The sequence below is a fragment of the Podarcis cretensis genome (genome assembly GCF_951804945.1).
Source record: "Podarcis cretensis genome assembly, chromosome: 3".
NCBI lineage: Eukaryota > Metazoa > Chordata > Lepidosauria > Squamata > Lacertidae > Podarcis > Podarcis cretensis.
The window spans coordinates 8189469-8215963 of NC_137172.1; the positions used below are offsets into that span (position 1 = coordinate 8189469).

A 26495-nucleotide genomic window follows, 5' to 3' on the forward strand; every position below is an offset into this window, starting at 1 on the left:
TGTCCCACATAGAGATTTCTCAGGAGACAGATGAGGTGATCAGGCACTCCCATTTCTTTAAGAACTTGCCATAGTTTGCCATGGTCGACACAGTCAAAGGCTTTTGCATAGTCAATGAAGCAGAAGTAAATGTCTTTCTGGAACTCTCTAGCTTTCTCCATAATCCAGCGCATGTTTGCAATTTGGTCTCTGGTTCCTCTGCCTCTTCTAAATCCAGCTTGCACTTCTGGGAGTTCTCGGTCCACATACTGCTTGAGCCTTCCTTGTAGAATTTTAAGCATAACCTTGCTAGCGTGAGAAATTAGTGCAATTGTGCGATAGTTGGAGCATTCTTTGGCACTGCCCTTCTTTGGGATTGGGATGTAGACTGATCTTCTCCAATCTTCTGGCCACTGCTGAGTTTTCCAAACTTGCTGGCATATTGAGTGTAGCACCTTAACAGCATCATCTTTTAAAATTTTAAATAGTTCAGCTGGAATACCATCACTTCCACTGGCCTTGTTATTTGCAGTGCTTTCTAAGGCCCATTTGACTTCACTCTCCAGGATGTCTGGCTCAAGGTCAGCAACCACACTACCTGGGGTATATGAGACATCCGTTTCTTTCTGGTATAATTCCTCTGTGTATTCTTGCCACCTCTTCTTGACGTCTTCTGCTTCTGTTAGGTCCTTTCCACTTTTGTCCTTTATTATGGAAATCTTTGTATGAAATGTTCCTTTCATATCTCCAATTTTCTTGAACAGATCTCTGGTTCTTCCCATTCTATTGCTTTCCTCTATTTCTTTGCATTGCTTGTTTAAGAAGGTCTTCTTGTCTCTCCTTGCTATTCTTTGGAAATCTGCATTCAATTTCCTGTATGTTTCACGATCTCCCTTGCATTTTGCTTGCCTTCTCTCCCCCGCTATTTGTAAGGCCTCATTGGACAGCCACTTTGCTTTCTTGCATTTCCTTTTCATTGGGATGGTTTTCGTTGCTGCCTCCTGTATAATGTTACGAGCCTCCATCCATAGTTCTTCAGGCACTCTGTCCACCAAATCTAAATCCTTAAACCTGTTCCTCACTTCCACTGTGTATTCATAAGGGATTTGACTTAGATTGTAGGAAGCCTGTACATAGTGTATATAATGAAACTGCCTTAATGCTTAGGACTTGGGAAGTTGGAGTCTGACTGAATTTCTGACTATGGAAGCTGCTTTAATTTGAGTAAATAAGGGATGGAAAATGAAGTGAGCAGAAGCAGGCAGATTTTCCGTGTTTAAAAAGATTTTTTTAAAAATTATGATAGTAATACAGGAGGGGGGGAAAGGAAGACATACAATGTGAACCAACCAGCCTTATATCACTCTACTTCCCATGCAAAGCGCTGAGACTGGAGACTGTGGGGTTTTGATTACAGAATGTTATTCTCCATGTTAAACAAAACTGTCATTCCAAAAGTCCCCATATGTTGCTGAGGGTCTATGCTGCTGTTCATTGGCTATTGCATAAGTAAAAAAGTTGTACCAGGTGAAGTGAAAAGTTCTGAGCTTTTTGCCTGTTCTTTTTTCATGTGCACATGCTGGTTGTTTGCCCATTAGTGTCATATCCAAAAGTTGTGGGAGCCAGATTTCAAATAGTGGCACATTTATATATTTATTTGGTGAAGGCAAGCTTTGCTGTTGTCATTAAGTGTGCCGTGAGGTCTCTGCGCAAGATACCATTGGCATCCTCTCTGTAATATGTCAATCATGAAAACTTAGGGTCCAGAGAAATATCTTGCTTCATAATCAAACAAGCCTCCTGAAACAGCTTTTTGTTTCCCCCAGAAAGAAAGCACCCAAGGAAAGAACCACCACATATGAATAAATAAAAGCTGGGCTTATTCCAATTCCTCCAGCAAAGTGCTGAAGTTATTTAGTTTAAGTGGGTGTGTATACACCAACAGTGTGCAACGTCTCTAGAGCGTTCTCCCAGCAGGGGCAGATTTTAGGTCTTTCAGATTTCAACAGCGCCTGTGCAAGACCAAAACTTGGCACCCACCAGCCTCTCGCCTTCCATTCTGCTCAATTCACTAGGTCATAGTTGGGGCACCCCCTAGGCTCTGCACCCAGTGTGGCAGAACCGGTCACATTGCCCTAAATCTGCCTCTGCCCCCAGGTCTCTACTGAAGCAAATTTAAAAGAGACCTTAACCCAATTCTTATCCCATTCGATATCTTTCAAAAGTTCTCCTAGGTCCTTTTCCCATGGCAGTTTAGGACAAAGATGGAAGTTGCAATCTGTGTGACAGAGGTCAAAGGGTTATAGATCAGAAAGATACGACCTTTCGGTTATATATTTAGTGGTCTGTGTTTGCCTGAGCTTAAGTCTGGACTAAAGATTCAGAGTTCCTGTGTTCTGATTCAATACATAATATCCAATCACAGAACATTTCAGGTTTTGGACTTCTGCCATTGGCCCTTAAACTCTCAGTCATGATTTGCAGCTTGGAAGTTTAGACAGCCAATCGCATTGGGAGTGGGATTGGCCCAGGCCTTCAGAAATGTATATAAGCAGTTGCTTTGTCCCTGTTGTCCAGTTCTGTTAGTTCAATAAAAGTTCTTGTTGTTATCACTGTGTCTTGCCTTGTGGGAACCCACCTACACTTCACTTTCCCCAAAGGATATATTACATGTTCAAAATAGGTTAACAGGGAACCAGGCAGAGGGCCTTCTCGGTAGTGGCGCCCACCCTGTGGAATGCCCTACCATCAGATGTCAAAGCGATAAACAACTACCTGACATTCAGAAGACATCTGAAGGCAGCCCTGTTCAGGGAAGTTTTTAATATGTGACATTTTAGTGTATTTTTTATCTTTGTTGGAAGCCGCCCAGAGTGGCTGGGGAAACCCAGCCAGATGGGCGGGGTACAAATAATAAATTATTATTATTATTATTATTATTATTATTATTATTATTATTATAATAACGTATGAGTCACCTGTAATCAGATCATTGGCATATGAAATGCAAAATTATGCAGGAAGTTACCAAGTATTCATTTTATATCCCGGCCTGTTAAGGGCCATTGGTTATTTGAGTTTCTATAGTTCTACTTGTTCCAATTTCCCAAAGGTCACAATTCTATCTAAGTTATGGAAGGAGAGATGAAAAAATAAAAGTGCTTTGGGTGTCAGACACCAAAGGGATAAGTTTCATCGCTCAGTCCTTCCAAGGTTAAAGGTCAGAAGCCCAAAAGGCATTTGAAAGGTCTTCCAAAACATGCCTGCTAATTCTTTAAAATGGTAATGGCCATTATCACCCATGTCACCTTCTTTGGAACCCAAACCCTCCAATATTTCTCCAATGAAAATAGGGCCATCCAATTCCATAATCATAATTTTACTATTTTGACCCCACACATCTTACTGGGTGCCCCAGCCACTCTGGGCAGCTTCCAGCAGGCCTAAAAACATAATAAAACATTAAACTTTTTTTTTAAAAAAAGAAAAAACCAACCTTCCCTATACAGGATTGCCTTCAGACGGCTCGGGGGTCGGATAACTCCATACCCTCCAGTAAGAATAAAGGTAAAGGTAAAGGTACCCCTGCCCGTACGGGCCAGTCTTGACGGACTCTGGGGTTGTGCGCCCATCTCACTTAAGAGGCCAGGGGCCAGCGCTGTCCGGAGACACTTCCGGGTCACGTGGCCAGCGTGACATCGCTGCTCTGGCGAGCCAGAGCCGCACACGGAAACGCCGTTTACCTTCCCGCCAGTAAGCGGTCCCTATTTATCTACTTGCACCCGGAGGTGCTTTCGAACTGCTAGGTTGGCAGGCGCTGGGACTGAGCAGCAGGAGCGCACCCCGCCGCAGGGATTCGAACCGCCGACCTTTCGATCGGCAAGTCCTAGGCGCTGAGGCTTTAACCCACAGCGCCATCCTAATATACCTTCCAACATTTATCCATTGAAAATAGGGACATCCAAATGAAAAATGGGACATTCCCAGGATCAAATCAGAAACTGGGACAGCTTCTCTAAAGCTTCCAGGGATGTCCCTGGAAAATAGGGATACTGGGAGGGCCTGGAAACCTGTATCAGCAAGAGTATATCATGTAAATAGGCTATTAAAAGTAGTCTTTTTTGTGAATAAATGTGATTATCATTGCTTTGTTTCCAGGTGCCCCTCCCCACATTTTTTTTCATTAAAGCTAAAGGTAAAGGACCCCTGACAGTTAAGTCCAGTCGCGAATGACTTTGGGGTTGCAGCGCTCATCTCGCTTTACTGGCCGAGGGAGCCAACGTATGTCAGCAGACAGTTTTTCCGGGTCATGTGGTCAGCATGACTAAGCTGCTTCTGGCGAAATCAAAGCAGTGCATGGAAACACGGTCTACCTTCCCGCCGGAGCAGTACCTATTTATCTACTTGCACTTTGATGTGCTTTCAGACTGCTAGGTTGGCAGGAGCAGGGACCGAGCAATGGGAGCTCACCCCGTCATGGGGATTCGAACCACCAACCTTCCGATCGGCAAGCCCTAGGCTCAGTGGTTTAGACCACAGCACCACCTGCATCCCAGTTTTTTTTATCATTAGGTAGACACAAATGGTGAGTACCCAGAGGCACTTTTCAGGTGAACAGTGATTCCAGAGACTTTCAAACATGGCTGTGAGATTCACGAGGCAGGATATGTATCACTTTTGATTTTAACCTGTGTCACTTACTAAGAGTTCCCATAATTTGTAAGGGAGAAGCCATGAGTGACCATTAAAGGTGGTATCATAGCACTTTATACAGATGGTGGGAATATATAAGCTGAAATAAGTCAGCAAATCCCTGCCTTAAAATTAGAAGCCACCTCCTGAGACACTCCAGAAGGATAGTGTGTCCAACAGTATGGAAAGCCACTGAGAGAACAAGGAGGAAGAGCAAGGTCAATGTGCCCATCTTTATCTCTCCCAGGATAAAGGTCATTTACTAAGGGGGCCAAGGCAATTTCAGTGCCATGACAAGGCCTGAAGCCTGACTGGAGGGACGTCATGGCAGGACAACGGGGAAGAGGATCCCAGCAAGGGGTGCAGCTGGGACTGGGACCCACTGGGGCAAACCAGGGATGGGAAAGGAGAGGTTGGCGTTGCGGAGAATAGACACAGGATGACAGTGGATGGTGAAGGGATGGGAGGCATGCAACTGGAAGTCCTGTTCTGATGGTGTCCATGAATGAGCTGGTAGTCTGCTCCTGAGCTATTCAGGGCCTTACAAGCTGACAATTAGTAGGTTTCTTCTATAAATACAGTGCATTGTCCCATGGATTATCATCTGACAACTCTGAAAATTCCTGGTAGGAAATTCATGCAGAAGGGTAGTGCTGAGCATCAATGTGATCTTGGGCAGAGTGAGCAAGAGTTACAGCTAAAATGGGGGGGGGGGGAATCTGAATTTGAAAAACAAGCTACACTTGCTATTATTGATTAAAGAGAGAGAAAGAGAGGAAGGGGGGATTACTTGATTTTTTGCTGTACGCAGGGATGTAGAGTGGCAGCTGATGGATAATAATATTGGTAAATAATGGGGGGGGGGGGGTTATCTAGAGATTAATTGAGAATATGAGCAGTGGAAAGGAGAGTGGAAAGCCAGTTTTGGGAAATTGTATTAATTAATCTAATTTGGCAAGATTTGTAATAATTAGGAAAATCAATAAAAATAATTGGCCAAAAATAAATAAATGGCAGGGCCACTCCTGTCGAAAGGCAAGACTGCCAAAGGCTGAAATTGATGTCTGAATGGTGCAGCAAGACTTAGTAATAATAATAATAATAGTAATAGTAATAGTAATAGTAATAGTAATAGTAATAATAAAACATTGGCTCCTACAAAGCAGATTGCAGAAATTCAATAAGAAACATAGTTTTCAATTGATTGTGAAGTACTAAACACTGGCAATCATTATTACAAGACATCTGCTGTGATGACAGCTTGGAGACCCAAGAGAAATCATCTAAACGTTCATATCAAACAGTGTAGAAAGGTGAGGATAGGGATAAGGCAAACAGATGGCTAAATGTTTCTTGTATTTATTCCACAGCGACATATTTGATGGTTGTGTGGACCCTTTGAAGACACAGTTGTTGATTTCCTTGCTTCTGCAGCTCTCAAGGATGTTTGCTGGAACACGGCCAGAGTTACTATTAGTAATGCTTTGGTTTTTATTTTGGATGCCTGAAAGAGTAAACAGGGAAATTTGTGACTCTAGAAAACACTAAGGAAAACCATATAAACCTACTGCTCTCAAATAACTGGTAACTTTGACCTGGCTCTGAAAAAGCTGCCACCTAATCAAACATGGCTCATTAGCCATGTATCATCAGACCATACCAATTTACTGCATATTGTCACGATTATACATAGAAAAACTAAGCACATGGTGGTGGGGGGGAGGGGTGGGGGGGGAGGGGTCCCTTCATTCAGACAGCAGATCTTGATTCAATTACCTGGGCTAACATCAAGTTTCACACCTTAAATATGAAGTAGAGCTTGTCTTGCCTAAACTTCTGAAGCCTCAGATGTCTCTCCTATCGACCATAATGGAATAATTAATAAATACTCATTGGTGGGTTTGCGGTTGTTGTTTGGGTGAATTTGATGACATGTGCCCAAACGCAGTAGCCCCTTTTTGTGAGGGGCTAGTCCAGCAAATTTCAGACAAATGGGTGGGAAAGGAGATTTGCGGCAACCTCAAGACTTTGCATGGATGTGAAATGTGCAAAACAACAACAAACCTCTGGTTACGTGAAACATATTCAATAAACACACAAGAGGTAACTGGCTGTACATTTGAAAAAATAATATATACTATTCATTGTATTGAATTGTAGATTTCAACAGAAGTAGCTCATAACGTTCAACTACTATGCTATAAGATCCACTGTCCTGTGATATCATATATGAGTTTGTACTACTGATGAAGCCCAGGATGGCGAAACAAGGCTAATATTCCAGAAATCCTTGTCTTAGACTCTGTGAAAGGATTCTGTGGAACTGCAACAACCTTTCGTGTGGATTGCTGAACTCTATGAACAGACAGGTGGAATAGACACTTTCACATATATGGACCTTATGCATAAACTGATTAGAGAATGAACTGATCCACCAGGTCTTCTACTTTTTTCGTTGAACTTTATGAGCTGTTGAAATCTACAATTCAATACAATGAATAAAAGGTAAAGGGACCCCTGACCACTAGGTCCAGTCATGGCTGACTCTGGGGTTGCAGCGCTCATCTCGCTTTATTGGCCAAGGGAGCCGGCGTACAGCTTCCGGGTCATGTGGCAAGCAGGACTAAGCTGCTTCTGGTGAACCAGAGCAGTGCACGCAAACACCGTTTACCTTCCCGCCGGAGCAGTACCTATTTATCTACTTGCACTTTGATGTGCTTTCGAACTGCTAGGTTGGCAGGAGCTGGGACCGAACAATGGGAGCTCACCCCATTGCGGGGATTCGAACCACCGTCCTTCTGATCAGCAAGTCCTAGGCTCTGTGGTTTAACCCACAGCTCCACCCGCGTCCAATCCAATGAATAGCATATGTTTTTTCAAATGTACATCCGGTTACGTCTTGTGTGTTTATTGGATGTGAAATGTAACACTGTGATTAAGTAAAAATTGCATCCATTCCTCTGTGAAATTTTACCTCTGGCCTCACACACAGCTGGGGGGAAAGCTTTAATATAGCCCTTGTTAAAGGGCTTGGTGGTCTCCATACATCTGCTCCCATATTTTAGCTCACTCTCACTGGTCTGGCACTTGAGCTCTGATGGTCCTCTGTGGCATTCAATCCCAGCAACGGTCTGATTTACACAAGAGGCAGTGACGACCGCCAGCTTGAATGGCTTTAAATGAGGCTTAGACAAATGAATGGAGGATAAAGGTATAAATGGCTACTAGTCACAGTGGCTATGTTCTGCTTCCACTTCATAGGCAGTATGCCTCTGAATGCCAGCTGCTGGGAATGGCAAATGTTCAGAGTGCTGTTGCGCTGATGTTCTGCGCCATAGGTATCTGGCTGGCCACTGTGGGAACACGATGCTGGGCCAGGAGAGCCATTGGCCTCATCCTTTAATCTTTAATCTGTGATATTTTAGTGTATTTTTGGTTTTTATGGAAGCCGCCGAGAGTGGCTGGGGAAACCCAGCCAGATGGGCGGGGTACAAATAATAAATTATTATTATTATTATTATTATTATTATTATTATTATTATTATCCTGCAGGTTCTTCTTATGACTCGCTGCTCATGTAAATAAAGAGATAACCCAACCATTGAGACCAGGTCAACAGCATTTCAAGGATATTGGTTTAATAGATGTGTAGATTGCAGCTGAAAGGGACGCAGGTGGCGCTGTGGGTTAAAGCCTCAGCGCCTAGGGCTTGCCGATCGAAAGGTCGGCGGTTCGAATCCCTGCGGCGGGGTGCGCTCCCGCTGCTCGGTCCCAGCGCCTGCCAACCTAGCAGTTCGAAAGCACCTCCGGGTGCAAGTAGATAAATAGGGACCGCTTATCAGCGGGAAGGTAAACGGCGTTTCCGTGTGCGGCTCTGACTCGCCAGAGCAGCGATGTCACGCTGGCCACGTGACCCGGAAGTGTCTCCGGACAGCGCTGGCTCCTGGCCTCTTAAGTGAGATGGGTGCACAACCCCAGAGTCTGTCAAGACTGGCCCGTACGGGCAGGGGTACCTTTACCTTTACCTTTTTAGATTGCAGCTGAACCTATTTCCTCAGCCAACCATTTACAGTGTGTCTCCTACAACCCCCTCCTGCTATGCAATTTACCCTTTGCTAAAAATACCCCACTAAAGATATGCAGTCATCTGGACAATTTTTCTTCTTCTTTCCTTTTTGCATTTTATCTGTCAAGCTTTGCAACTCACTTTCTGCAGCACAAAGACCTTTTATTGCACTTGTGAAGGGAAGAACTATCTGGAGGACATTTATTTTTAGTGCATTCACCTCCCCGCCATTTGCAGTACTCTTTTGGGTCTCTGCAGAGGAAGAAAAAAACATTAAGTGAAAAGGTGGTAGTATTTATTTATTTATTTATTTATTTATTTGATAAATTATTGATAGTTCTTCCGCTCAGAGGGACCCAGGGCTACAGACACAACACAAGAAAAATGATTGAATATATCCAAAACCTATTTAAAACATATATATCAGGTACGACCAACTTCCAAGAGACTGCAATCTACTCCCATTATTAAAAAAAAAACTGGCCGTGATCTACCCATTGGATTGACCAGAGTTGCTGTGCTTTTTGGGGGGAAAGCTTCATCAAAGTTGTTGAGCTTTTTTGGGCGGGAGGATGAGCCAATGTTGTTGAGCTTTTGGGGGGAGGGGGGAGGATGCCGCAATCAACCAGGATCAACCAGGTACATCCCAATATACAGGTACAGGCCAGATATACAGTCATACCTCGGGTTACAGCCGCTTCAGGTTGTGTTTTTTCAGGTTGCGGACCGCCGAAACCCGAAAGTACTGGAACGGGTTATTTCTGGGTTTCAGCAGTCGCCCATGTGCAGAAGCGTTAAATCACGCTTTGGGCATGTGCGTCAAATTGCAAGCCACGCGTGCGCAGACACGGGTTGCGAACGCTGCGGGTTGCGAACATGCATCCCGCACTGATCACATTCACAACCCGAGCATCCACTGTATATGATCTCACAGCTTGTCACAGAATCATAGAATTGTTGAGTTAGAAGTTACTTCAAGGGTCATCTAGTCCAACCCCCTGCAATGAAGGGAGATGGCCATCCAACCTCTGCTTCAAAAGACCTCCAATGGAGGAGAGTCCGCCACCTTCTGAGGGAGTCCATTCCACTGTTGAACAGCTCTTATCATCATAAGGTTCTTCCAGATGTTGAGTTGGAATCTCCTTTCTTGTAAGTTTAATCCATTGGATCAGGTCCTACCCTTTGGAGCAGGAAAAAGCAAGCTTGCTCCATCTTCCATGTAAAAGCCCCTAAGATATTTGAAGATGGCTATCTACTCTCATTCTCCTCTTCTCCAGCCTAAACATACTGAACTCTCTCAATAAGCTTTGGTCTCCAGACTCCAGAGTTAACCAGGGCTATTGACCATCGCTCTGATATGCCCTCTTTGATTCCTTGAAGCCCAGATAGCACTGTGGTTTCCCCCGGAGCTGAGGGCAATGAAACAATCACTGAGATGGCTAGAGTGGCAGTGGTGAAAAACTCATTCTGAATCTGACTGGACATGAGTTAATGCTCAATGTCGAGCCTACCAAGTGGTGGTAGCAATAGCAAAGAGGACCTTCTTCACCGCCTCTATTCCATCTGCAGAAAACAGCAGCAGGAGACTCTTTCAGGTGGTTCACAATTTAACAGAACCACCAGTGCTATCGGGGCCTGGTAAGGGCCCCAAGATCTCTTGCAACGATTTTGCAAAGTCTTTTTTGCAGATAAAGTCACTCAGATTCAGAAAGAGGTAGACTCCACCATGGGAGCAGGGGCAGGGCGGGAGAGTGCAAGAGTCCTGTCTAGTCAAGGTGCGTGGAATCAATTCCAATCTGTTAACCTCCGAGGATATGGACAGTGAAATATACTCAGAGTCGCAAAGTGATTTCATGCTCTTTATTCAGCTCATAGTGGTGAGGAGGAATGAATGAAAGTCCCCTCAAGGTATCTGCTTTATATACATTATTTACACAATGGGCTGCACATGATTGGCTAATTCCGGAATTCTACTGTAAGCCAATCAGGTTGTGGATTCACTTCTATCTGGAGCATGATTGGGTAGTTCCTGCCAACCAATCATACTGCTGCATTGTTCTAGGACCAATCAGACTGCTGCATTCTGAATCCTATTGTTCTAGGACCAATCAGGCTGCTGCCTTTTGGATCCTATTGTTCTAGGGCCAATCAGACTGCTGCAGTTTGGATCCTATTCAACCCAGTACATAACACCCCTCCCCTCTAAGTTCCAGTCCTGCCCGGGAGGTCGCATTCATAGTCCTCGAGGTACGCTGGTGGCCTACGTGTGCGTTGCGGCCTGGGGTGTTCCCTGGTCCGGGGTTCAGGTTCTGGCTCGTGTTCCAAGGATGCTGGCTGTGATGGGGCTGTTTGGTCTGGCGCAACCGGCTCACTCAGTCATGGTTCTGGTTCCAGTGTCCTTTCGGCCTCGCAGGTCCTCTCTGTATTTACTGATTCTGCCTCTCCTGCTGGCCCCTCGTGCTCTATGGGCCTCACTACCCCTCTGTTCCCTTGGGACTCCTCTGCCCTTTCCTCCTCCTGGTTTTCTCCTGGGAATCGTCGCCGTATCTGGTCGCAGTGGCGGCGCCAGCATTGCCCCCCATCCGTTAGCACCTCATACGACACGGGGCCAGTGACCCTGGTGACTGTGGCGGGTACCCATGCTGGGCCTGCCCCAAAATTCTTTGCGTACACTGGGTCCTGAGCCTCGAAGGTCCGGGGGTTCTTGCCTTCCCCCACCACTGCCTCATCCTGAGCTCTATCGGGGTGAAGGCGGTCCAATCTGATTGCAAGGTGCCGACCCATTAGTAGTTCAGTGGGGCTCCGGCCAGTCGTTGAGCTGGGGGTGCTGTGCTGTGCTAGAAGGAATGTGGCAAGGCGGTACTCCCAATCCCCTTGTGTCATACGGCGAAGGGTGTCCTTGGTGGTCCGCACCATGCGTTCTGCTTGGCCATTGGTGGCAGGGTAGAATGGCGCCGAACGGATGTGGCGGATGGCGTTCTGCGTTGTGAAGGTTTGGAATTCTCCTGACGTAAATGCAGTCCCGTTGTCTGAGACGAGAGTGTCAGGGAGCCCGTGGGTTGCAAACAGCCTGCGTAGTACCCGGATGGCTGCGGACGTAGAAGTGGACGGTACCAGTGCGACTTCCAGCCATTTGGTGTAGGAGTCCACCACTATGAAGAATGTTTTCCCCTGAAAGGGGCCAGCGAAGTCCACATGCAGGTGTGACCATGGTGCTCTGGCGGACTCCCAGGACTGGACTGGGGCCCTTGGGGGATCTGGGCGGGATTCTTGGCAGGCCTGGCAGTGTTTGACCCAGGCCTCTATCTCTCCGTCGATCCCTGGCCACCACACATAACTCCTGGCAAGGGCCTTCATTCTTACTACCCCTGGGTGTGTCTCGTGTAGGGCTGTGAGGACCCTTTTGCGGAGGGGCTGGGGAACAACGACCCTGCTTCCCCATAACAGGCACCCCTTGTGGGCCGACAGTCCATGTTTGCGGGTTGTGTAGCCGGCGAATTCTGGCCCGGGGCTGCTGCTGGGCCATCCCCTCCACACCCAGTCCAGGACCCGGGAGATGACCCTATCTTTCTTGGAATGGTGTGCAACTTCTTGTGCCTGAATGGGGCGGTCAGGAAGCAGCTCCAGGCTCATAACCTCTTGTGCAGGTGCTGGGTCGGGGCCTGTTTCCGGTAGTGGTAGCCTGCTGAGGGCGTCCGCATGGCCCATCGCCTTCCCCGGACGGTGAATCAGTGCATACTGGTAGCTGGCAAGGAAAATTGACCACCTGAGGACGCGAGGAGACAGCATTTGGGGGGTCTGCTTTTCAGGGGCAAACAAGCCAAGCAACGGCTTGTGGTCAGTCACCACGGTGAAGGGCCGCCCGTACAAGAAATCATGGAATTTTTTTACTCCCTTCACGATTGCCAGACCCTCCTTGTCGATTTGCGAGTAGTTCCGCTCGGTTGCGTTGAGTGTCTGGGAAAAGTATGCCACTGGTACCTCTCTTCCATCCGGGAGTTGGTGTCCCAGGACAGCGCCAATTCCATAGGGCGAGGCGTCGCATGCTAGCACCACCGGCAGCCTCTCGTCGAAGTGTGCCAAGACCGAGTTTGAGACAAGCAAGTCCTTGACTGCCTGGAATGCGGCCTCCTGGCGCTGGCCCCACACCCAAGGGGCCCGCTTGTCCAGGAGTCTGTGTAGGGGCTCCGCTACCGCCGCCTTGTGGGGAAGGAAGGAATGGTAAAAGTTCAATAGTCCCAAGAAGGCCTGAAGTTCAGTCTTGTTCTTGGGTGCTGGGGCATCACAAATGGCCCGTACCTTGTCCCCAGTTGGGTGGACCCCTTCTGCATCCACCATAAATCCCAGAAAGTCCACCTGAGGCACTCCTAGTAGACATTTTTCCCGCTTCACCTTGAGACCCGCCATCTGGAAACGGTGCAGAACGGTGCGGAGGCGGTCCTCAAACTCCTCTGGTGTGGGCCCGGCAATCAACACATCATCGAAGAAGGGGGTGACGCCAGGAATCCCTTTAAGTAGAGAGTCCATTAGATTCTGGAATATGCCTGGTGCCACGCTGATACCGAATTGCAGCCGCTTTACCCTGAATGCTCCTCTGTGTGTCACAATCGTCTGTGCCTCTGCTGTGGCCTCATCTACTGGCAGCTGTTGATATGCTTGGGCCAAGTCCAGCTTGCCAAAAATTTTCGACCCAGCCAGGGTGGCAAGAACATGGCTGACCACTGGCACTGGGTATGCATGGGCCGTAAGGGCCTTGTTTATGGTACATTTGTAGTCTGCGCAGATGCGGACCGAACCATTAGGCTTGACGGGTGTGACAATTGGGGTTTCCCAGGGGGCATTAGGCACCGGCTCCAGCACTCCTTGCTCCATAAGCCGGTCCAATTCCTCGTCTATACGGGGTTTCAGGGCGAACGGGACCCGGCGGGCCTTGAGCCTGACCGGTCGTACTGCGGGGTCAAGCTGTAGAGCAATGGGGGGCCCGTATACTGTCCCAATTTCCCATCAAAACCCCCCAGAAATTCCTTGCATATGGCGTCCACGTCCACTTGTAAGCTAGTGTGGTTCACCCCGGTGACGGCTAGCCCCAGTGGTCCAAACCATACCAATCCCAGTAAGCTAATGTAGGGGCCCTTGACCACCAGCAATTCCAGTTGCCACGTCCGCCCTCAGTATTGCACCCTGAAGGTCCCCACCCCCATTGTGGGGACCTTATGTTTCTGGAAGTCCCGGAGGGTGAATGGGGCCGGCCTGAGTTTGGGACCCCCAGTAGGACACAGTTTCCTTAAGGTCCTTGCCGAGATTATGGATAGAGTTGAACCCGTGTCAAGCTCCATGCGGCATGGGGCCCCCTCTATCTGTACGTCAACATAAATTTTCTCTATGTTGGGGTGGGGCAACTGGTATACCTGGAAGTCCGTGAGCTCAGTCGAGTTGCCTTGGTGCGTTGGGCCCCGGGACCTGGGGCTCTTGGATTGGTCATCTGATGCCTGGCATCGGGTGGGCCGAGCCCGACACACCCGGGCGATGTGTCCCGATTTTCTGCACTGCCTGCACTCTGCGTTGCGGAAACGGCAGGTCCTCCTCTCGTGACTTTCTCCGCAGCTTACGCAGTTCCCTCCTACTCGTCGAGGCAGCTGTGGTATGTGGGCTGCTTGAGTGCGCTGCTGTACTCGGTGCACCTCCTCCCTGTTGGATCCTGAGTCGTCGGTGAGGTCTTCATGGTGGACCCTCGGTTGGGATGGCTGGCTCGGCCGTGCCTCTTGCGTCGACCTCTCGGCAGCTTCCGTTGCCAGGGCCTCCTCCAGAGTGACCTGGAACGTTAGGTCCTTCTTAGCGTAGAGGCATCGTTGCAGCTTCTCATCCCTCAGGCCACTGACGAGGCGGTCACGAAGCATGTTCTCCAGTTCTGAGAAGTTGCAGAACCGGGCGGCTTGGCGGAGAGAGGTCACAAACCCAGTTATGGTTTCCCCAGGGGCTTGCCGCTTTGCATAGAAGGCATTTCGACGAGCCACCACTGAGGGCTGCGGCGAAAAGTGCCCCTTCAGCTGTTCCATTATTGTTTTGTATGGAACAGTAGCGACGTCTTCAGGCGCAAGGAGAGCCCGAGCGATTTCAAACGTCTCCTCTCCGCAGACGCTGAAGAATATTGCCCTCTTCTTGGCGTCTTCTTCATCGGTGACCCCTTTGGCTTCTAGGAGGAAGGTGAAACGGGAGGCGTATGCTTCCCAGTCTCCAGATGCTGGGTTGAACGGCGAGAAGCTGCTGTTGGTTGCCATTCTGAGTTCCTTGTGTCCCGGAGCTGAAGCCTGGATACACGGTGCGAGGCAGCGATGCGGCAGGTGGCGGTGCTGCGGTGCTGTGTGTGGCAGTCAGCTCAGCGGGATCCCACCTTCGTCGCCAGTGAAATATACTCAGAGTCGCAAAGTGATTTCATGCTCTTTATTCAGCTCATAGTGGTGAGGAGGAATGAATGAAAGTCCCCTCAAGGTATCTGCTTTATATACATTATTTACACAATGGGCTGCACATGATTGGCTAATTCCGGAATTCTACTGTAAGCCAATCAGGTTGTGGATTCACTTCTATCTGGAGCATGATTGGGTAGTTCCTGCCAACCAATCATACTGCTGCATTGTTCTAGGACCAATCAGACTGCTGCATTCTGAATCCTATTGTTCTAGGACCAATCAGGCTGCTGCCTTTTGGATCCTATTGTTCTAGGGCCAATCAGACTGCTGCAGTTTGGATCCTATTCAACCCAGTACATAACAGACAGGCTGCTTGGATGAATGAAACTGACCACCTGTCTCCTTGATCTTTGCCCATCCTGGCTCATAAAAGTGAACCAAGAAGGGCTGGGCGATGGGCTCTGCACGGTGGTGAATGCTTCTCTCTGTGAGGGAGCCTTCCCAGATCCAGCCAATTTCGCCAACTATCACCCAATCTCAAATCTTCCATTCTTGGGTCAGGTGATTGAGCAGGTGGTCGCTGAACAACTCCAGGCATGCCTGGAGGATGCGGACCATTTGGATCCCTTCCGATTAGGATTCAGGCATCAACATGGAACTGAAACCTGGTCACCCTGGTCAATGATCTCCAGCGGGATAGGGACAAAGGTGAAATCTATTTCCTAGTTCTGCTGGATCTCTCAGCAGCCTTTGATACCATTGACCATGACATCCTTCTGGACCATTTAGAGGAGCTGGGAGCACTGTTATACAATAGTTCCACTCCTTCCTCCTGGGCCGTGTCCAGAAAGTGGTGTGGGGAGGATAAGTATTCAGACCCCTGGGCTCTCACTTGTGGGGTGCCTCAGGGTTCCGTCCTCTCCCCCATGCTTTTTAACATCTATATGAAACCGCTGGGAGAGATCAGCAGGGGGTTTTGGCTGGTTGTATGCTGAGGAAACCCAGCTCTACCTCTCTTTTAAATAAGAACCAGTGAAGGTGGTGAAAGTCCTGTGTGAGTGTCTGGAGGCAGTTGGAGGATTGATGGCAGCTAACAGATTGAGGTTGAATCCTGGCAAGACAGAAGTATTGTTTGGGGGGGACAGGGGGTGGGCAAGTGTAGAGGACTCCCTAGTCCTGAATGGGGCAACTGTACCCCTGACTCACAGCTGTCCATGGAGATGCAGGTCAATTCTGTCTCCAGGGCACCTGTCTATCAGCTCTATTTGGTACGCAGGCTGAGACCCTACCTGACCACAGACTGTTTCGCTAGAATGGTGTATGCTCTAGTTATCTCCTGCTTGGACTACTGCAATGCGCTCCATATGGGGCTACCTTTGAAGGTGACCCAGAAACTACAGCTAATCCAGAATGCGGCAGCTAGACTGGTGACTGGGAGTGGCTGCTGAGACCATATAACACCGGTCCTGAAAGACCTACATTGGCTCCCAGTACTTTTCCAAGCACAATTCAAAGTGCTGGTGCTGACCTTTAAATCCCTAAATGGCCTTGGCCCAGTATACCTGAAGGTATACTCCACCCCCATCATTCAGCCTGGACACTGAGATCCAGCTCCGAGGGCCTTCTGGCGGCTCCCTCGCTGTGAGAAGCCAAATTACAGGGAACCAGGCAGAGGGCCTTCTCAGTAGTGGCACCTGCCCTATGGTATGCCCTCCCATCAGATGTCAAGGAAATAAACAACTATCTGACTTTTAGAAGACATCTGAAGGCAGCCCTGTTTAGGGAATGTTTTTAATGTTTGGTGCTCTATTGTTCTTTTAATTCTGATGGGAATTGCCCAGAGTGGCTGGGGAAGCCCAGCCGAGGGTGGGGTATAAATAAATTATTATTATTATTATTATTATTATTACTACTACTACTACTACTACCACCACTACCACTACTACTTATGAATCCGCTATATAGCAAAACTCAGGTCTAGGGGGATGAAGGAGTACAAAAACAGAAAGGGAAGGGCACATCTCAGAAACATTGCCACCCTATTAGCCTGAAGGACGATTGGCCCTTCAATCAGAAGATATGACATTCCATGGGGGAATCAGTGCAACCATTCTCCCCTCTCCATTGCAGTGAGAGACTAATGGAGAAGGCTGTATGCACAGTTAAGACCTTTCACTTTGAGTGGGCCTCACTATTGTGCATAGCACTGTGGCTCAACATGTTCCCTACCGAAGAAACCTCTGTGCCCCTGTTTTGACGACCTTTATGTGCTTAGTCCCTCAACCTTCCTGGTACCACCCTTTGCACCCAGCTTAGCTTCTACCTTGCCTCACCTCAGCACAAGACATGACAATTATATAGCAGGAGCCCATCTTGCTAGAGTAATTGGGTTCCCTCTTCTGAAAGTTTTAAGGAAGCCTTTCCCGACCCAGTTTGCTCCAGATGTTTTGAACTACAATTCCCACCATCTCTGGCTATCGGCCATGCTGTCTGGGGCTTATAGAACTTCTAGTCCAAAGCATCTGAAACTCATCAGGCTGGGGAGCACTGGGCTCAGGAATTTGTTGAGTTGCTAGGTCTTAGAAATTTCTCCATCCCAACACACTTGGATCTTCCTGATCAAAGCTCCCTACTCCCTTTTCATTCCCTTTAAAATCACAACAGAACCAGCACCTTTGTAATATCCTGAACTTCTGTAAATCCATGTGTTTCTTAAGTGATTTCTGAATTCAGGAAAGCCAGCCCAAGCATGTCACCATGCTGCAGGGATACATTATTCACGCTCCTTTCCTTCATTGACATGTATTCTCCTACGATCCTGCCAGCACACGTTAATACACACGTTTAATTTTAATTGGACTGTGTTGACCACAGCAAACTATGACAAGTTCTTAAAGAAATGGGAGTGCCTGATCATCTCATCTGTCTCCTGAGAAATCTCTATGTGGGGCAAGAAGCTACAGTTAGAACTGGATATGGAACAACTGATTGGTTCAAAATTGGGAAAGGAGTACGGCAAGGCTGTATATTGTCCCCCTGCTTATTTAACTTATATGCAGAATTCATCATGCGAAAGGCTGGGCTGGATGAATCCCAAGCTGGAATTAAGATCGCCGGAAGAAATATCAACAACCTCAGATATGCAGATGAAACAACCTTAATGGCAGAAAGTGAGGAGGGATTAATGAGGGTGAAAGAGGAGAGCGCAAAATATGGTCTGAAACTCAACATTAAAAAAAACCCCGAAGATCATGGCCACTGGGGCCATCACCTCCTGGCAAATAGAAGGGGAAGAAATGGAGGCAGTGAGAGATTTTACTTTCTTGGGTTCCATGATCACTGCAGATGGTGACAGCAGTCACGAAAATAAAAAGACGCCTGTTTCTTGGGAGAAAAGCAATGACAAACCTAGAAAGCATCTTAAAAAGCAGAGACATCACCTGGCCGACAAAGGTCCATATAGTTAAAGCTATGGTTTTCCTCGTAGTGATGTATGGAAGTGAGAGCTGGACCATAAAGAAGGCTGATCGCTGAAGAATTGATGCTTTTGAATTCTGGTGCTGGAGGAGACTCTTGAGAGTCCCATGGACTGCAAGAAGATCAAACGTATCCATTCTGAAGGAAATCAGCCCTGAGTGCTCATTGGAAGGACAGATCCTGAAGCTGAGGCTCCAATACTTTGGCCACCTCATGAGAAGAGAAAACTCCATGGAAAAGACCCTGATGTTGGGAAAGATTGAGGGTACAAGGAGAAAGGGACGACAGAGGACGAGATGGTGGGACAGTGTTCTCGAAGCTACCAGCATGAGTTTGACCAAACTGCGGGAGGCAGTGGAAGACAGGAGTGCCTGGCGTGCTCTGGTCCATGGGGTCACGAAGAGTCAGACATGACTAAATGGCTAAACAACAACAAATTTTTGATTTCACCTCCATAATACTCTCCACTCTGCCACGTAACCTGCAATATTATGGATTTACCTTTTACAGCATATGCCTCTGCTTCCATTCTGACAGTGTCCATAGAAAACAAACTGTTCTTCACAGCTAGTTCTTGCGAAGCATCGGCCACCCTTTTTTAAACATTCTTTGTAATTGATGTGTGTAGGCTTTACATAACTGTACACGAAACCTGTTCAAGAAACATAATATATCAGAATCAAATAACTGGACACTTTCTCATTCAATTCCTCTTGAATCTCCTACAACGGCTACTGTTTATTTTTATTATTTTTTTACCTTTTTTAAACAAGGTTGGACATTTGAGGAAATCTGAGAGGAGCAAATAATACCTCAAAAAAGCTGATGAATTTTCTAAGACTTGTTTCTGAACTGGAGGTCTGCATTAAAATATAAACATGAGGCTTATAGTTCAGCTACTCCTTGTTTTTATTTAGGGTAGGTTGAAAGTTGCCTATTAAAATGCTCCCTGCTTGCCAGGGTTGGGGGAGGTGAGGGAACTGAGCACCCTTCTTCTTTTCTTTTGTAGAGCCAGTGGCAAAGCTGTATGCTCCGCTACCGGTGGCGGAGAGCAGGCAGGGGAATGGCATGCACCCTGGGGGGCATGGGGTGTGATCTGGGGGTGTGGTGCGCCCCCTGCGGGTGTGTGGCGCCCAGCGTGTGTACGTGTGCATGGCGCGTGTCCGGAGGGGCCACCGCGATGGTACCCTACCTGAATAGTGGTCCCGGGGGTGGTCCGCTCCCTCTGCAGCCCTATTCCTCTGCCAGTGTTTAGAGCAATGTCAGATTCCCATCCCTTTATAAGAGGGGCTTACTGTTGAAGACACCTGCATAGGATTTTATTCACTGCAGATGGTGACAGCAGTCACGAAATTAAAAGACGCCTGCTTCTTGGGAGAAAAGCAATGACAAACCTAGACAGCATCTTAAAAAGCAGAGACATCACCTTGCTGACAAAGGCCCATATAGTTAAAGCTATGGTTTTCCCAGTAGTGATGTATGGAAGTGAGAGCTGGACCATAAAGAAGGCTAATCGCCTAAGAATTGATGCTTTTGAATTATGGTGCTGGAGGAGACTCTTGAGAGTCCCATGGACTGCAAGAAGATCAAACCTATCCATTCTGAAGGAAATCAGCCCTGAGCGCTCACTGGAAGGACAGATCCTGAAGCTGAGACTCCAATACTTTGGCCGCCTCATGAGAAGAGAAGACTCTCTGGAAAAGACCCTGATGCTGGGAAAGATTGAGGGCACAAGGAGAAGGGGACGACAGTGGACAAGATGGTTGGATAGTGTTCTCGAAGCTACCAGCATAAGTCTGACCAAACTGCGGGAGGCAGTGGGAGACAGGAGTGCCTGGCATGCTCTGGTCCATGGGGTCACGAAGAGTCGGACACAACTAAACAACTAAACAACAGGATTTTATGTTAAATTCAAATTAACTAGGCATTAATTTGTTAATTTTTTTGAGAATCAATAAAAATTAATTGGGGGGAGGATTTCAATTGTGTGCAACCTACATACCTATCCCCCCCCCCCCACAGAGCTACCGTTACCAGAGTTTCTTGGAAAGAGGAACTGACTGCTAAGCCGCTCTGGGAGTGCCACTCCCACCCTTGAGCGCAAGTGGATTTGCCACATCTCAACTCCTCTGGGAAGAAGACTCAAAATGGTTTAGCCCTGCGGAGGAGTTGGGGAAGGGTCAGGTGAGCTGACAGGCCAATCAGGATGGGGAAGAAGCCAGGCTTTATAAGATGGCTTCGCCCCAAACACTTTACTCTTCTCTTTGTGATTCCTTCCCTTCCTTTGTGGCATGGACTTTGCTACTTGCATGTTTGGGGGATGAGTAGGATTTTTTCGGGGGGGGGGGGTGAGCCCTAAGGAGCCCCTCCTCTTTTTCACCTACTCCCTACTGCTGGGAGTCCCATTTTTGAAGTGGTGTTTTTAATTTGCTTGTTTGGCTTTCAGTATCGGCAGGAAAGTCAAGTGGGGTGTATATTAGGGCAGTTCATAAAAAACGTTTTGAAAATGCCTGCTCCAAAGGTCTTATCTTACTAAACTAGGGATTATGTAGCTATATCTGAAATTTTATGCATATCAGTTAATATCTTGACCCTGCTCCACTGAATTGAAATTTCAGCCTTCAAAACATAGGAAAACGGCCAAGTAGACAGCTATTTTCATGGAGGAGGGTCAAGATATTAACTGATATACATGAAATTTCAGTTATAGCTATATAATCCCTAGTGTGGTAAGAGAAGACCTTTGGAGCAGACATTTTCCAAAAAAAAGTTTTTTATGAACCTCTCTAGTATATATAAAGGTAAAGGTACCCCTCACCATTAGGTCCAGTAGCGGACGACTCTGGGGTTGCATGCTCATCTCGCATTACTGGCTGAGGGAGCCGCTGACAGTTTTTCCAGGTCATGTGGCCAGCATGACTAAGCCGCTTCTGGAAAAACCAGAGCGGCACACGGAAACACCATTTACCTTCCGGCCGGAGCGGTACCTATTTACTTGCACTTTGAAGTGCTTTCAAACTGCTAGGTGGGCAGGAGCTGGGACTGAGCAATTGGAGATCACCCCATCGTGGGGATTTGAACCACCGACCTTCTGATAGGCAAGCCCTAGGCCAAGGTTTAGACCACAGTGCCACCCACGTCCCTTCTAGTATATATACCTGTGGCATAACTGGATTTAGGGAACTCTTTGTCATCCAACACTGTCTGGGTTTTAGGTCCTAAGTGGATTTTGTGGGATCGTTTCAAGGTGAAGGGTATCCAGCATGATATACAGAAGATGACACCTCCCAAGAAAAAATGAATCCTGAAATCAATTTCTTTTTTCTTTCCCCCCCTTTTTTGTACTCCTATGTACTGCTATAGACTTGGCAAGCACACTGGGGTGAATGCCAACCTAGTGTGGCCACAGTGTGCTTATCAGTTTCACATACTCGAAGTTCCCATACCAATGAGGAAGAACTTGTTTGGATCTTTTCTTGCAGGACCACAAGTGGAACCTGTAAACATGCAAAGAAGTAGGGAGGGACCCAATCTCACCTTAAAGAACTTCTCTGCATCAGCTATATTTTGATTTTGCTAATTATGTCGATATTGGTTGTTTGCAAATCCTCCGTGTTGTCATATTTGAATAAATATAACCTTTTTCATCAGTTATGGTTTCTTGGGGCTTCTCTGAGGCTGTACTGCAATGGTAGCTCTGTGAGGGGAATAGGGGATCTCCTAGCAACTCTCCACTCATTTGACGTAATGCAGCTCCCAGAATGCTTTGGGGGAAGTCAGGACCTTAAAGTAGTATCGTGTTTCTTTTAATATATGCTGTGAATGAGACCTAACTTGCATGATTTTTTTCTTCAGGGGAGGCAGGTGTCATGTGGCAGCCTCTTTAAATTATGTGAATGGTAGTTCATGAGAGCATAGATCAGACAAAGTCTGGTTCAGCATTCTGTTTTCAGTAGTGGCAGATAGTTGATTGTTGCAAGGTTCACTCTACGTGGGGCTGCCCTTGAAACTGACCCAGAAACTCCAGCAGGTGCAGAATGCTGCAGCGAGACTCCTTACGGGATCCCCACCACAGGATCACATTCACCCAGTGCTATACCAGCTGCACTGGCTCCCGGTGGAATACAGAATTAGGTTTAAGGTGCTGGTTTTAACCTTTAAAGCCCTATATGGCCTAGAACCCTCGTACCTGTGGGACCACCTCTTCTGGTAAGCCCCACAGAAGACCTTATGGTCTGCTAACAACAACACTTTGAAGATCCCGGGCCCCAGGGAAATTAGACTGGCCTCGACTAGAGCCAGGGCCTTTTGGGCCATGGCCCCGGCCTGGTGGAACACTCTCCCACAAGAAACCAGGACCCTATGGGATTTGACATCTTTCTGTAGGGCCTGCGAGACAGAGCTGTTCCACCAGGCCTTTGGGCAGGATGCATTTTGACTTACTTTCCATTGTATAAAACAAGCCTGAAGGAGAGCCCCAACCCACTCACAGGTCCTTGTATGATCAGTGGAAACAATTGGTCCTGGCAAGTATTAACCGCTCTCAATTCCAACCTGATAATTGCCACCTGTCCAGATTTTAACTTGTCTGAATTAATTTTAAGATGTATTTTAATTAATTGATGTCTGTTTTTATGTATATTGTGTTGTTTTTATGATGTTAGCCCCTCTGAGCCCAGCCTCGGCTGGGGAGGGCGGGATACAAATGAAAATTTATTATTATTACAGTGGTACCTTGGGTTACGAACTTAATTCATTCTGGAGGTCCACTGTTCTTAACCTGAGGTGCCACTTTAGCTAATGGGGCCTCCTGCTGCCGCCGCACCGCCAGTACACAATTTCTGTTCTCATCCTGAACTAAAGTTCTTAACCCGAGGTACTATTTCTGCATTAGCGGAGTCTGTAACCTGAAGCATCTGTAACCTGAAGCGTCTGTAACCCGAGGTACCACTGTATTATTACAGCAACAGGTGGAGCATGAAGGCAAAACGAACAGCTAAGGTGCAGAACTTTACATTGAGGTAGATAGTCTCAAAATCCTAAGGCCAGCACCGGACAACAAAACTAGTAAGAACAAGTTTTAGGAGGAGCCCAACACTGTGTGCTGGAAAGAAGAATAGCTCCATATAAGATGCAAGGAGGCACACAGCAAAAAAAAGCATGGGTTGAATAACTGTTTCTAAGGTCTTTGCTTGGAGGAAGAGACAGTGAGCTGCTAGGATGACGGAAAGTAGCAGAAGTGTTTGGCTATATGATGGAATGGTCCAGTGTGTGTCTCATAATGGATATCCTCTCATCTCATAGACTCTCTTGGAATCTGTCTTTGAATGCATTACTGAATTAACAGTCTAAGTGGGAATTAGTTTAAGCCTCCATACTAAACTTCCCAAGGGAGTTTTCTCCCACATCATTCTGCTGACATCTTTAAACAGATCTTACTTGACTCTCTCAGGGTTCCCAAGCAGAGAAGAACAAAAAGAAAGCCGTGAGCTTTTTCCATGGCAAAAGTTGTCCGATATCTTGAAGTCACTGAAAGAGAGAAAGGGTACCAAGAGTTGTATTCAACACATCGCTTTTCTGCTTGCCCGGCCAAATAATCTCCCTTCTTCTAGCTCCATGTGCTGTTCTGGAGGTTCTTCCCAACCCTCCCAAGAAGGGGTGAGGAGTGGTGGGGAAGACCCATAGCTCTAGCAGGAATCCTTCTGCTAGCGTGTTGAGTTAATTGAATATGGTTCCAAGACATGTAAATTACAAACTAGTACAGATCCAAACAATTCACACCTGTCATGCCAAATACTTGAGAGCAAGTTCCGTTGAACTCCATGGAAATTGCATATGATGTTTGGGGGGGGGGTGTTTAGTATATCAAAGTTAGATCTGAAGAGGCACAACCTTTCCATCAAAACAATGGAAATTTCTTTTTAGAAGTTTGCCAATGTAAGCAGCCCAGTGTTGACTTAGAGCAATTCTCTCATTATCTACACTGGATAAAATTTCCAATGTGTGCAGTGAGCCTTACACCCAAATAAATTGGAAGAGGATTGCAATCTCAAACAATTTTCTAAACTCTATTATATATATTTTTGGTTCATTCATTCATAAACTTTATTGCGCTAGCCAAAGGCCATGGCATTGTTCACAGGGGGAACAAAAGGAAAAACAGCAATAGCAGTTACTCATTGTTACTTGGAAAGGGACATTAATTTGTTTTGATCCATATTTTTAAATGAACTGTCCAAATTAATATACTCCAGCCTAATATGTATCAGATTGACATTTATTTCAATATGTACATTTATTTAACTGCTTATTTTACATAGAGAGAAAGCTTAGCTTGTTTTAACTCTAGTTTCAATAATTTTAACTACTTAGAGGGGGTTTTATGATTAAGTGATGTACAAACTATGTTGGTTACATACATACATACATACATACATACATACATACATACATACATGATTTGTATTTTGCTCAATAAATGAATCAAAATGCATATTTTATGATAACATCTGTTTAGAAATGTGTGCATTGAGATAAATCTACACATACTTTTGTCATAAAATATTGAGGGTTGTATTCAGCTAAATCCTACTCAAAGTAGACTCGTTTATGTTAACAAACCTAAGTTAGTCATGCCCATTTGAAGGAAAGTTTTGTTTCTGCACATCACCCTAGAATGTTCAGTTCACCATGAGTTCATGAAAACATTGCATTCTGACTTGTTCTTAGTCTGACCTGTTCTTAGTGCTTGGTTGACCACATCTATGGATGAATGCTGTGTATTAATCACTGAGTAATTGTTTAAGTCTTGCCATATTAATCACTAGTTATAATTTAATAAGGAAGCTTTCATGCCTGTCCAATTCTGTGTTCCATTTCCCATCCTTTAATCTATTGATGATTAATGTCTATAGGTAACCTTTGTTTTGTATTTGTGTTAACCAATCAGCAACAAGCACATATGTGGCAATGCTGTGATCCTTTGCCTTGTACTTGTATTAACCAATCAGCAACGAGCACATATGTGGCAATGCTGTAATATTCAATAAAAGGGACTCCCCAAGACATGCTCGAGAGATGCCTCCCACATGGCGCTCACCACTCGTCTGTCGTTTATTTCAACCCAACACCCATTGACTACAATGGGTCTACTCCTGAGTAGGACTAGCATTGAATACCACCCACACAACTGTGCCTGTTACAATGCATTTACGTACAGGTCCTCATACAGATCATTTGTATTCTGATCTGTAATTCTTTACAATACAAGGTCCGAATATACCATCAAAAGTCCAAGCTGCTGACAAAGCCTGAAGAGACTTGATTTAACTTACTTCCTTACAAAGAAGCAGTGAAAGCTCACCTTCGAATCTGGAATAACTTCTTATGTTGGCTTTTTTATTATTCATTTGGTTATGCTCCTTTGAACACAGATATGATTGTACCAATTTGCAATATTTCCTGGAACATTTGGTTCTGCCTCTGACTTCTGGAGAGCCTTAATATAGCTCTGTAAATTAATGATTGATTCATCCTATGAAAGGCTGGGATCAATGGGTCAATATTTGCAGGGAAACGAAAATGCTTATTTACAGAGCTATCGTACTACTAACCTTACAGTATGCATGTGAAACATGGACCACTTATAAAAGCCATCTCCGACTCCTCGAAAGATTCCATCAACGGTGTCTCCGAAAATTTCTACACATCACTTGGGAAGACAGGCGAACTAATAGCAGGGTACTAGAAGTAGCAAATATCACCAGTGTTGAAGCAATTATTCTTCAACGTAAACTTCATTGGACTGGTCATGTTGTTTGAATGCCTGGTTATCATCTTCCAAACCAACTACTCTACTCCGAACTTAAAAA

The 26495-nt window shown here is 46.4% G+C and overlaps 1 long non-coding RNA gene across 2 annotated transcripts; it reads right to left on the reverse strand.

Moving 5' to 3' along the window:
- Window positions 1-6014: 6014 nt before the first annotated feature.
- LOC307211998 lies at window positions 6015-25984 on the reverse strand. 2 transcript variants are annotated; one of them, XR_013836704.1, is made up of 5 exons: window positions 25959-25984; window positions 24064-24153; window positions 19126-19276; window positions 8879-8989; window positions 6015-6121 (listed from the first exon to the last, which is right to left on the reverse strand). It is a non-coding gene; the product is annotated as an uncharacterized lncRNA (long non-coding RNA). The 2 variants fall into 2 exon arrangements; XR_013836705.1 differs by having other exon boundaries at window positions 6015-6175.
- Window positions 25985-26495: the final 511 nt, after the last annotated feature.